The 13603-nt window shown below is 38.9% G+C and overlaps 1 long non-coding RNA gene across 1 annotated transcript in view; it reads left to right on the top strand.

Moving 5' to 3' along the window:
- LOC128642195 (uncharacterized) overlaps positions 1-4783 on the top strand; it is a 52023-nt gene extending 47240 nt beyond the window's left edge. Inside the window, exon 3 of the long non-coding RNA XR_008399630.1 lies at positions 4359-4783. This is a non-coding gene — a long non-coding RNA (uncharacterized LOC128642195). The remainder of the gene's footprint in view (positions 1-4358) is intronic.
- The last annotated feature ends 8820 nt before the right edge of the window (positions 4784-13603 follow it).

Here is a 13603-nt window from a genome sequence, read left to right as displayed (position 1 = left end):
CAGCTATTCCAGTAAGGCTAACACTTTCCTTAAGGTGTTTCAGTCCCATATATTTTGGGTAATGTTGAAGTGCGGTTGATCACCTGTTGAGGATCAAGCGCTGCTCAGATCTGGAATCTTCTGGGGTATTTATTCCAGTTCCATTTTTAGGATCTGGGTTTTGGGGTTTTATTCAAACTATTCATTGTTCCAAAGATAGAAAATCTTTTTATTATATAAATGTACCATCTTTTAGATTGGTATTTATATGGTCTATTCTGACCTTTTTTTTTTTTTTTGGTCAGTGATAGCATTATTTGTTTTCATTAGATACAATAGATGCATATCTTCATTTCTGTTTTCATTCAGATTATTTTTATTTTCTGAGACTACGGAATCTCATATGATTCAATTTTGTTTTTTCAAGACATGGTTAGAGGATCTTTTTATCAAAAGCTCTTGATTCCTCACACAAGGGTCACCTTTTTTAGGTTTCCAGATAGATTGTGTCACTGTCTTTGTCTCTAACAGATAAGTGATTTTTTTCTTATTGGGTTCCGTCTGTCGGTACCTTCAGTCTCTATTATTTCCTTCAGTTGCTATATATGCATGGAAATTTAGGTCTTATGGCTGCAGCATTGGATTCATTTTCCTTTGCTCATTTTCATAGAAAACCTTTCCAGTTTTTTATGCTGCATAATGGTGCAGGGATTCTAGGATTTCACTTTTTAAATCTTCGAATTCTATGTTTATCTATCTTTGATTCGGTGGTTAAGATTACCATCATTTAGTTCTACAGGTCTCTTCGATTCTTTCAACCTGGAGCATGATCTCTATAGATGCGAGTCTTTTAGGTTGGGAGGCTGTCTGAGGTTCTCTGTCAGCACAAGGGGTTTGGAAATCTCAGGAGGTGAGATTACCATTTGATATTTTGGAACTCTGTGCATTCCCAGAGTTCTTCAGTTGGTTTCTTTTGAAGAAGAGACGTTTATTGTTTTTTTCAGACATTATCACATCTGTGGTGTATGTCAATCATCAGGGTGTGACTATCAGTCTTTAGACTGTGACAAAGTATCTCGGATATTTGCTTGGGCTAAATCCAGCTCCTATATAAATTCTGGGGTCCTTTTCCCAGGTATAGACGTTTGGGAAGCGGATTATCTCTGTTCCGGGAGAATGGTCTTTACCCAGATATGTTTTTCAATTTTTCAGATGTGAGGGCTTCCAGAAATAGATCTGTTGGCCTCTCGTCTTAACAAGGAATTTCCCAGGGGCCTATTTCAGGTCCAGGGATCCTCAGGCGGAAGTAGCGTATGCTTTGACACTTCCTTGGAATTATCATTCTGTCTATATCTTCCGCCTCTAGTTCTTCAAAAATTCTAATGGAGCGTTCGTTTGTACTGCTGGTGGTTCCAGCATGGCCTCACAAGTTTTGGTATGCGGATCTCATTCGGATGGCCAGTTGCCAACCTTGGACATTTCCGTTAAGACCAGACCTTTTATCTCAAGGCCCATTTTTCCATCAGGATCTCAAATCATTTAATTTGAAGATATGGAGATTGAACGTTTGATTCTTAGTCATAGAGGTTTCTGACTCAGTGATTAATACTATGTTACAGGTTTGTAAATCTGTCTCTAGAAAGATTTATTATCGAGTTTGGAAGACTTTCATTTCTTGGTGTTCTTCTCATAAATTCTTTTGGCATTCTTTTAGAATTCCTAGAATTTTACAATTTTTCAGGTTGGTTTTGTCTGCAAGTTATTTGAAAGGACAAATCTCTACTCTTTCTGTTCTTTTTCACAGAAAGATTGCTATTCATTCTGATATTCATTGTTTTGTGCAGGCTTTGGTTTGTATCAAGCCTGTCATTAAGTCAATATCTCCTCCTTGGAGTCTCAATTTGGTACTGAGGGCTTTACAGGCTCCTCCGTTTGAACCTTTGCGTTCTCTGGACATTAAATTACTTTCTTGGAAAGTATTGTTCCTTTTGGTTATCTCTTATGCTAGAAGAGTTTCTGAGTTTTCTGCTCTTTCTTGTGGATCTCCTTTTCTGATTTTTCATCAGGGTAAGGCAGTGTTCCTTCCTGTTATTCATTATTTTGTTCAGGCTTTAGTTCTTATCAAACCTGTCATTAAGCCAATTTCTCCTCCTTGGAGTTTTAATTTGGTTCTAAAGGCTTTACAGGCTCTTCTATTTGAGCATATGTTTTCTCTAGACATTATTTACTTTCATGGAAAGTATTGTTCTTTTTAGACATCTCTTCAGCTAGAACAATTTTTAATTATCTGTTCTTTCTTGTGAGTCTCCTTTTTCTGATTTTTTTCATCAGGATAAGGTGGTTTTTGCTATCCTCATTTCAATTTTTACCTAAAGTTGTGATTTCTATCAACATTAGGGTGGAATTATTGTCTTTTACTAAGACTTCTTTGGTAAGATTCTTACATTCTTTGGATATGGTAAGAGTTTTGAAATCTTATGTTGAAGCTATTCAGATTTCAGATAGTCTTCTAGTCTATTTGTTATCTTTTCTGGTGTTAGGTAGGTCAAAATGCTTCTGCCATTTATTTGGCATCTTGCTTAAACTTTTGATTCATCATGCTTATTTGGAGTCGGGTGGATTCCCGCCTCGGAGGATTATGGCTCATTCTACTAGGAAAGTTTCTACTTCCTGGGCTTTTTTTTAAGAATGAAGCTTCTGTTGATCAGATTTGCAAAGCAATGACTTGGTCTTCTTTGCATACTTTTACTATGTTCTACCATTTTGATGTTTTCTCTTCTTTAGAAGCAGTTTTGGTAGAATGGTACTTCAGGCAGCTGTTTCAGTTTGATTCTTCTGCTTATATTTTCAGTTTTTTTCATTATAAAAATGGAAACTTTTTTGATTTGGGTAGTGGATTAATTTTTCAGCGGAATTGGCTGTCTTTATTTTATCCCTCCCTCTCTAGTGACTCTTGCGTGGAAGTTCCACATCTTGGGTATTTATTATCCCATACCTCACTAGCTCATGGACTCTTGCTAATTACATGAAAGAAAACATAATTTATGTAAGAACTTACCTGATAAATTCATTTCTTTCATATTAGCAAGAGTCCATGAGGCCCACCCTTTTTTGTGGTGGTTATGATTTTTTGTATAAAGCACAATTATTCCAATTCCTTATTTTTTTGATGCTTTCGCTCCTTTTTTATCACCCCACTTCTTGGCTATTCGTTAAACTGAATTGTGGGTGTGGTGAGGGGTGTATTTATAGGCATTTTAAGGTTTGGGAAAACTTTGCCCCTCCTGGTAGGAATGTATATCACATACGTCACTAGCTCATGGACTCTTGCTAATATGAAAGAAATGAATGAAATTAGATTACACTAGCAAAATAATGTAAAAGGTTTTTTTTTTTTAAATTTACACTAATGTTACACCAGATATCAGTGCTGGCACAGAAGAATTAATCACAGTATATGCTGTGAGCCTCACACACAGGCCTGATAGAAAATGAAATTAGATTACACTATCAAAATAATGTAAAAGTTTTTTTTTTTTTAATTTACACTAATGTTAAGCAGATATCAGTGGGGACACTAATCACAGTATATGCTGTGAGCCTCACACACAGGCTGACAGCCAGGCAAATGCAAATAAAATTACAAATAAAAAAATAAAAAACGACTGAAGTTCTAGCCCTAAAAAGGGCTTTTTGGGGTGCTGTCCTTACAGCAGAGATTAGATGAGTCCTTCAGGACTGTAGTGGACACTAAATACACTAGCCTAGCTATCTATTTCCCTATAATATCAGCAGCTGCAGCACTAAACCTCCTCTCACTAACAAAGCAGGATCGTAATGAATCTAAAATGGCTGCTGCCCAGGAGCTGGGAGGGTCTGTGAGGGAGTGTCTGCTGTTAATTGGCTCAAATGTGTCTGCAGACTGTGACATACAGGGTCAAAGTTTCCTCAATGATGACGAATAGGGGGCGGATCGAACATCGCATATGTTCGCCTGCCGCGGCGAACACGAACAAGCTAAGATCGCCGGGAACTGTTCTCCGGGAAACTGTTCGCGACATCACTAGTTATAAACTGCTGTCACCTACTGTTCACATAAACACATAACATAGTTATAAACTGCTGCCTCCTACTGTTCACATAAACACACAACATAGTTATAAACTGCTGTCTCCTACTGTTCACATAAACACATAACATAGTTATAAACTGCTGTCACCTACTGTTCACATAATAGAAGCAAATTGTAAAGTGTTTTTTATTTTTTTAAATGTAGACTATCTAAATCATGGATGAAGTTGTTAATATACTTTTGCTAAAGTTAGCTATATCCCCAGACATTTTGCTTTCATAATGTCACATTTACTTATTTCTTACAGGTATACACAATGCTCAGAATACTGGTGCCAGTCATTATGATAGTCGTGGCTCTGATTCCTGTTGTTATGGCTTGTAGAGTAAGATGTTCGAAGACCAGCTACAAAGAATCAAATGGGAAAATATCTTATAAAAGGAGTGTATGTACAGCAGATGGGAGAGTCTACAACGATAAAAAAAATCATAATAACATTTTCGCCTCTGCTATGGCAGCTATCAAACGTAAACTATGATCATTATGAGAAAATTGCTGCCTTACTATGGTTTTATACTATAAATGGCTTATTGTCATTGTAGCACTAACACGCTATTAATATTTACATGCTACACGCACTGTCTTTCCCTCTGTACCTGACATCATAACATTATTACTTTGTGATCATGACTTATGTTATCCTGATACTTCCTAATAAATGAGAAATGTTAACACTACGGGTTGATACTGTATATAGGAATATTTCACAATGTGAGGTATTGTCTTATTTTATAGACTGATTAAAGAAAATATATATATATTTGGGATTTTCATGTATTTGGGCCCATTACAAAGCAAACAAACACAGGGGACAAAGAATGTTAGTTCATTCATGTGGTTAAAACTAAAGACAGAATAGACTTAGTTGTAAGCCGGAGAGGTTTCAAGAGCACGACAATAAGAAAAGAAAATGTGCCTCATGGTAGAGTTAAAGGGACACTGAACCGAAAATTTTTCTTTTGTGATTCAGATAGAGCATGCAATTTTAAGCAACTTTCTAATTTACTCCTATTATCAATTTTTTTTCGTTCTCTTGCTTTCTTTATCTGAAAAAGAAAGTTCAGACCCTGGACACCACTTGTTTATTGGTGGATGAATTTATCCACCAATCAGCAAGAACAACCCAGGTTGTTCATCAAAAAAGGGCCGGCATCTAAACTTACGTGCTTGCTTTTTAAATAAAAATACGAAGAGAATGAAGAACATTTGATAATAGGAGTAATATAGAAAGTTGCTAAAAATTGCATGCTCTATCTGAATCACAAAAGAAAAAATTTGGATTCAGTGTCCCTTTAAACAATTAACAGGTAAAACACTTTATTTGTCCTTCGTTTTCAATGGAATTCACTGCTCTTCACATTATAAAGCGCTTGTGTTGCTGAAGTGAAATTCACAGATAAGCAAACACTGCCTCAAGCTGGTGCCAGGTGCCAGCATCGCTCATAATCCAAACGTAGAGAGTTCCGCACCCGGCTCCGAGCTGTAAAGCAAATATACAATTAACCAAACCGAAAAGAAGAAATCTTTATACTATATTGATAACAAACATAGTCCGACTCCAAAAAAGCAAATGAGTAAAATGTGTTTCATACACAAATACATAACTTAGAGAGAGAGAGAGAGAGAGAGAGAGAGAGTGTGTCTGGCTGAGGACTCTATACTTCTCATGTTTGATATTTGCTAATATAACATTTAAATAGCGCTCCACAATAGACCGCCCATCTGAAAATGGCAGGGTGGTTCCGTCACCACAAAAGACTGCCCTCTGGGAAGGCTTTCCAACTAATTTATATAAAAGAAGAGGTACAAAATAGGTTGTTTCTATATCTGAAGTTTAAACAAAAATTAGACTGCCCTTTGGGCAGGCTTTTCGACTAGTAACAATATTAAGAGTTGTGCAAAGAATCAATGGGTCTACAGTAAAGATTAGAAGATCAGATGGAGAGGCTTAATATGACAAAGTATAAGATAGATTAAATATATAGCAAGCAATCACTATCTTATAGATATTCAGAATAAGTCTCTTGAGGCGGAAGAATCCATATATAGTTATGGCCGGATCTAAATACAGAGTTCTGTGGCAAACAAGGAAGCGAGAGTTGAAGGATCCGTAATAAGGAGACGGCCGGAACTACTTTCAAGAAAAACTTCAAAACATTTCAAAATAATCACACAAAGGGATATTTTGTAAAATATAAACAAGCGAAAACAGTATGCCACGTTAAGAATTGACTCTGGAAATCTTATCAGTAACAGGAGAAAATGCAGGAGTGAGTTGGTAATGGAAACACAGTCTTTGTAGCGAAAAGAATCACAGCAAATGTTATGCAATTCAATACATGAAGTTTATATCCTTTTACAGATGGAAAACAATATTGCAAGAAAAAACAATGCAAATGTACTTGCGTGAGGTAAATATAAAGCATAGGAACTTAGCTTGAGCACAGGAGCAGGCATACAGCATACATCCTTTGAGTTGAACAAGCAATTAATCAGGTGTTTAATGATCCTTTTATAGGAAGTGGATAGGTGTCTGTAGGAAACTTAAAAGGATAGTGATAAATTTGACAGTCTCTTGGCAACAATCAATAGCAGTACCTGCTGTCCCTCCTCAAACACCTTTAATTGCATAAGTTATTATCTTAATGTACACACTTTGTTATATGATACCACAAGGTTTGGAATAGGATACCGATAAGGGGGTGGAGCAGGCTACACTTGGCAACACTAAAGTGTAAGTAATTGTGCAGATTTCTGGACACTTTTATAAAAATACTTAGTTATAAGCCATTGTTTACACTTTTTTACCTCAGTTGACCCTTTTATAATATACACATAACTCAAAAATGTTTTATGGCACTTTAATGAATGTGATGAATTATTACTGTTGAAGAAAGTTAATATATTACTGATATATTTATTTGTTAATTTATTTACTTGTTTTCTTGGTTACTGTGCTTTCTTTTTTATGTTTTACATTGTATTACTCGTATTACAAGTGGAGTGGTACTGATAGCGCAGGGTGCTCTATCAATATTCCTGAACTGCACAAGGATTAGTGCACAATCTCGTATTACAAGTCCATGGTAAAACATAAAAACCAGAGAATGTTTAGTGCAGCTGGCATCCCTAGCTTGTGAGATCATTGTAGCTTGTGTGTAGTTCTCCCTCTGGCCTCACAGCACAAACTGTACCGCTTTGTGAGGATGTAACTTTTTTCTTTCACTTTCACATTCTGTATTACACGTCTTATCCCCTGCAAGAGCAGAACCCGACTGTCGGACCCAGGTACAGGGGTGATGGGGGATTATAGGGTTTGGATGTAAACATGAGATAGAGGGGAGAAGGGTTAATGAGAGGAGAACACTATGGATCACACACATTGCTTTACAGGAACAAACTGTAAGGTAAAGTAACTTACAATGTATTACTGTTTCTCACATACATCTTTATATTTGTTTTACAATAAAACAACAGATACATTTAATCATTAGACAGAACAAACTGTAATGTAAAGTAACTTACACTGTATTACTGTTTATCACACACATCTTTATATTTGTTTTACAGTAAAACAACAGATACATTTAATCATTAGACAGAACAAACTGTAATGTAAAGTAACTTACACTGTATTACTGTTTATCACACACATCTTTATATTTGTTTTACAGTAAAACAACAGATACATTTAATCATTAGACAGAACAAACAACTAATTAGTAATGGGATGTATCTGTATAGGAGATGTTAGCTGCCATATTTGCCTCACCCTGATTTTAGCAGAGACCACCATGCTCAGTAGTTATGTCACCTGCAGACAACAGCTCCAGTACTGCACTAACATAAGGCAGCAGGAGATAGTGACACAGCCATTTACTAAGTACTGTTTATTATCTATTTATTATTTGTGTGTTTATTAACAGAGAGTCTGGTTGTAATAAACAGTTACATGTATTCTGCTGTAGCCTTATAGCTTTTCTATCACTTTATATAAAGGTTTTGTCCCAGACTGATATTATTTGTGTGTTTAATAACAGAGAGTCTGGTTGTAATAAACAGTTACATGTATTCTGCAGCCTTATAGCTTTTCTATCACTTTATATAAAGGTTTTGTCCCAGACTGATATTATCTGTGTGTTTAATAACAGAGTCTGGTTGTAATAAACAGCTACATGTATTCTGCAGACTTATAGCTTTTCTATCACTTTATATAAAGGTTTTGTCCCAGACTGATATTATCTGTGTGTTTAATAACAGAGTCTGGTTGTAATAAACAGTTACATGTATTCTGCAGCCTTATAGCTTTTCTATCACTTTATATAAAGGTTTTGTCCCAGACTGATATTATCTGTGTGTTTAATAACAGAGTCTGGTTGTAATAAACAGCTACATGTATTCAGCAGCCTTATAGCTTTTCTATCACTTTATATAAAGGTTTTGTCCCAGACTGATATTATTTGTGTGTTTATTAACAGACACCTAGATTACAAGTTTTGTGTTTGGGTTTTAATGCTGTTAAAATGGCCATGCATACTCTTATTTTAATCATAAAAGAAAAAAATTGGGTTTAGTTTCCCTTTAACCCCTAAACCTAACAACCCCCTAACTTTAAATTAAAATGACAATATCCCTATCTTAAAATAAATAAAAACTTACCTGTGAAATTAAAAAAAAAATAAGTTTAAACTAACAATTAACCAAACAACTATTATACTAAAATTAAAAAAAATACCAATTAAACAAACTAAATTGCACTTTAAAAAAAACTAACACTAAAAAAAAAATAATCTAATATTACAAAAAACACTAAATTACAAAAAATAACAAACGGAATTATCCAAAATAAAAACAATTACACCTAATCTAATAGCCCTATAAACATAAAAAAGCCCCCCAAAATAAAAATAAAAACCTAGCCTACAACAAACTACCAATAGCTGTTTATAGGGAATTTTTGGGGCATTGCCCTAAAGAAATCAGCTCTTTTACCTGAAAAAAATACAAAAACTTCCCAACAGTAAAACCCACCACCCAACCAACCCCCCAAAATAAAAAAAACATAACTCTAACAAAAACCTAAGCTACCTATTGCCCTGAAAATGGCATTTATATGGGCATTGCCCTTAAAAGGGCATTTAGTTCTTTTAAAAAACCCAAACCCTAAACTAAAATAAAAACCAACCCAAAAAAACGTTAAAAAAAAACCTAACACTAACCCCCGACAATCCACTTAGTTTCAGAAGTCCGGACATCCAGGCGGCGAGAAGTCTTCATCCATCCAGGCGGCTTCTTCTATCTTCATCCAGGTGGCATCTTCTATCTTCATCCCGGCTGCATCTTCTATCTTTATCCCGGTGGCGCGGAGCGGGTCCATGCTTCAAGACATCCGGCACGGAGCGCCCCCTTCATACTGTCGCCGTTGTACACTGAATCTTCAATGCAAGGGATCCTTTCCAAAATGGCGTCTCTTGCATTCCTATTGGCTGATTTGATTTTGGAAATTCAAATCAGCCAATAGGATGAGAGCTACTGAAATTCTATTGGCTGATTTGAATAGCCAATAGAATTTCAGTATCTCTCATCCTATTGTCTGATTTGAATTTAAAAAAATCAAATCAGCCAATAGGAATGCAAGGGACACCATTTTGAAAAGGCTCCCTTGCATTGAAGATTCAGTGTACAACGGCGACCGTATGAAGGGGACGCTCCGTGGCGGATGTCTTGAAGGATGGACCCGCTCCGCAGGGATGAAGATAGAAGATGCCGCCGGGATGGATGAAGACTTCTCGCCTCTAAGTGGATCGTCTTAGGTTAATGTTTTATAACTTTAAACTCGTTGACATATTTTTCTTTCTTGAAGTTTGGAGTCTTTGTGTTGGTGGAAATTTTCATAATTTTCAGATCTGGGCACAGTATAAAAATAAATCATACAATCGTTTTACTAACAAATAGTTAAAGCGATAAACAATGCAAAAATAACACGTGCAATGGGTGAATTTCAATTCTAAATAGAATCGTTTTCGCAAAAATGCTTCTAGTGAAACTTACTGTTTTGCAGTGGCATACTCACATATAATAAGATAGCCCATACACCAGTATGTAAGCTTTAAGAGCTGGCGATAAGTCTGTATTGTGTCTAAAGACTTAAACGCTCATGAAACCCTTATTTTATCTTTCAGAATTCAGATAGAACAAATAATTTTAAATAACTTTCCAATTTACTTCTATTATCAAATGTGCTTCACTCCCACTAGTGTAGAATAAATACACATTTTTTTTCTCAACAATGGATACTAAAAGAACAAAGTACATTGTTATGTATGTGATATGTATGTGATATGCCGCCATTTTATACTGAGATTGCTACACAGGTTATATGATATGAGCCATTTTATACTGAGTGCTACATAGGTTATGTGATGTGCAGCCATTTTATACTGAGTACTACAAAGGTTATGTGATGTGCAGACATTTGACCCCACATTTCCAATTCATCCATTCTCTCACTCCAATAAAAAACAACACTTGTTTTGGGGAAGAAAAGGTCTCAGCTTATCTATTAACAAAAATTCAACAATTAAACTTTATTCATCAACACTTTTCAACTTTACGTTTCACTTAAATATCCCCAAGTGCTTGCTTACTGTCCTCTTTATCAGCCCCCACCCTTTTTGGGGCGGGGCGTCCACCATCACTTTCTATTCTGTTAACCACCCAGGTACCAGCCACTATCCGTCAGGCGTAAGCCTCAACAGACCACAGCAAGCACAACGCCAAAGCTGCAACAACAACCATCCACCCTAAGATCAGGGAGGGAGGGCAGGCAAAAACCAGCCGTGATGCTCCTGGGCTTGAATGTGACGTCTCGGAGCAGGGGAGGGTATTTAACTCCTCCTATCCTGCTCCTCCCTTCCAGCGGAACCTTCCACTTCTTCAGGTAAGTGGGGGTCAATGTGCCCTCTTTCAATTTTTTACAGGCGGGCTTTTCTTGACCCCACATTTCCAATTCATCCGTTCTCTCACTCCAATAAAAAACAACACTTGTTTTGGGGAAGAAAAGGCCGGAGCTTATTTATTAACAAAAATTCAACAATTAAACTTTATTCATCAACACTTTTCAACTTTACGTTTCACTTAAATACCCCCAAGTGCTTGCTTACTGTCCTCTTTATCAGCCCCCACCCTTTTTGGGGCGGGGCGTCCACCATCACTTTCTATTCTGTTAACCACCCAGGTACCAGCCACTATCCATCAGGCGTAAGCCTCAACAGACCACAGCAAGCACCCCGCCACAACTCGCCCTCAGCGAGTACCGCCACACAAAGCCAAGGCCTTTTCAATCCCCTCTTTTAACGTAAAATTAAATAGGTGCAACCCCACCTCGTTCAAATGCACACCATCCTTCAGGTAGAAACACCTACCCGACTCACCCTCGAATTCAACATGTCGTAACCCAATCCCCCCCAGCTTTCTCACAAAACCACTAACCATTCTGTTTACCTTGGGCCTAGATGCCTCCAATTTTTTAAGGTCCCATGCTGACCGCTAAACCTGCCTACTCTCAATCTCTGACCATACTATTATTAAACCCGGGAATAATTGATGCAACCTCCCAAAACTTCCTTTTATGTCATCCACCAGCTCCCTCTGGGACATGAATCCCAAATCATTCCCCCCGCGTGAACCACTAGCACCTGAGGAGGGCTAAACCTTCTGGCATGCTCAACCACCATTCCCACAACCTGGCCCCATTTCATGCCCCTTATCCCGAACCATCTCAGAGAAACCCTGTCTTCAGAGAACCCCAGCTGCATCCCATTTTTTCTAACTGCCGCTGCCTTCCGTGCCCAAAAGACATATGAATGTCCTAAGATCCAACACCTCGCTGGACCTGTGAAATGAAAGAGATCAAAAAGCATCAGGCAACCCTGCTGGCAACACCAATCCCAGTCTCACATACCCCCGATATCTCTCCGACCTCCATCTCCCGATCCTTCTAATGACTCTGCTATCTAAACCCAAATTAGCTGCCTCCGTAGCTGCCCCGTTCCTGAACGAATGAGACCCAAAATCCTTTCCCCGCAGCCCCAGCAAGGCCAACCCCTTCCGCAATACCACCGTAAATTGAAATCTGGATAAAGAAAAACCATCCGCATGCACCTGCAATGGCCCCGCCAAATTGCCCGTCACTCCGAGATACTCCTGAACTACTCCCATCGGGCAGCAACGTCCCCCAACCCTATGCAGCCTTACCACAACCCCTCTTTCTTCCTGGTCCGTCTTAGACCTCCGAACCCACAATTCTACCACTCCGTCCTTCAAAACCACCTCCTGCCCCCTTGGTGAGTCCCCATCCCATCCATTCCTGTGGCCAAGCCGCCGCGCACCAATGGCCCCTCAGAAAAGCCCCAAAACCGTGGGCCCCCGACGCATCGGTATATAGGCACAACTGGTCGTCTGACCACCCCGTCTCCTGAATCAACAATCTCCCATTAAAATCTTCCAAAAAGATTTTCCACACCTTTAGGTCCTCTTTGACCTCTTTGGTCAGCCGCAGATTAAATCTCCCACCGTGGACAAAGATAACCTCCGACAAAAAACCCGCCCAATGGGTATTATTCGCCCCGCGAAATTCAATTTTCCCAAGAGCGATTGTACCTCTCTCAGCAACACCTTCTTGCTCCCTAACACCCTGTTAATCACGCTTAGCAAATCCTGGATCTTGTCGTCTGGGAGCCTGCACTCCATCTTGACTGAGTCAATCTCAATGCCTAAGAAGCTCAGCACCGTGGCCGGCCCTTCCGACTTCTCCGCCGCAACCGGGATACGGAAATCCCGCGTTACCTCCCCGAAAACCCTGACCAGCCGCTTGCATACCTCCGCTCCTGCCGGGCCGACAAACAAAAAGTCATCCAAATAGTGCACAACTGATAAATTGTCCGCCTTCCTCTTCACCACCCATTCCACGAATGAGCTGAACCTTTCAAAATAAGAGCAAGATATGGAACAGCCCATCGGGAGGCAAAGGTCCACGAAGTAGAGTTCGTCGAACCTACAACCTAACAGGTGGTGGCACTTCGAAGCCGAAAAGCGGATTCAACATCTGCCTTTGCCATTAACGCTCCCCTACCCGCAGCCCGTACTAACCCCACCGCCTTATCGAAGGATGCGTACTTAACTGACACCAACTCCGGATCGATGCCATCGTTCACTGACCACCCTTTTGGTTAAGACAGGTGATGGATCATCCGGAACTGCCCCAGGGCCTTCTTCGGAACCACCCCCAACGGGGACACCCTCAGGTTTGGCAACGGAGGGTCCTTGAATGGACCCGCCATCCTGCCCAACTTGACCTCCTTCCACAATTTCTCCCTCAAGATCCCCGGATATTCCCTACCCGATTTCAAATTGCCCACTACCCCGGAAACCCCTTATGCTCCTTGTACGGGATCATAAATCCCATACTAAAGCCCGTCAAGATCAACTCCG

The sequence above is a fragment of the Bombina bombina genome, chromosome 11 (assembly GCF_027579735.1).
Source record: "Bombina bombina isolate aBomBom1 chromosome 11, aBomBom1.pri, whole genome shotgun sequence".
Taxonomy (NCBI): Eukaryota; Metazoa; Chordata; class Amphibia; order Anura; family Bombinatoridae; genus Bombina; species Bombina bombina.
This window is presented reverse-complemented; position numbering and strand designations above follow the sequence as displayed.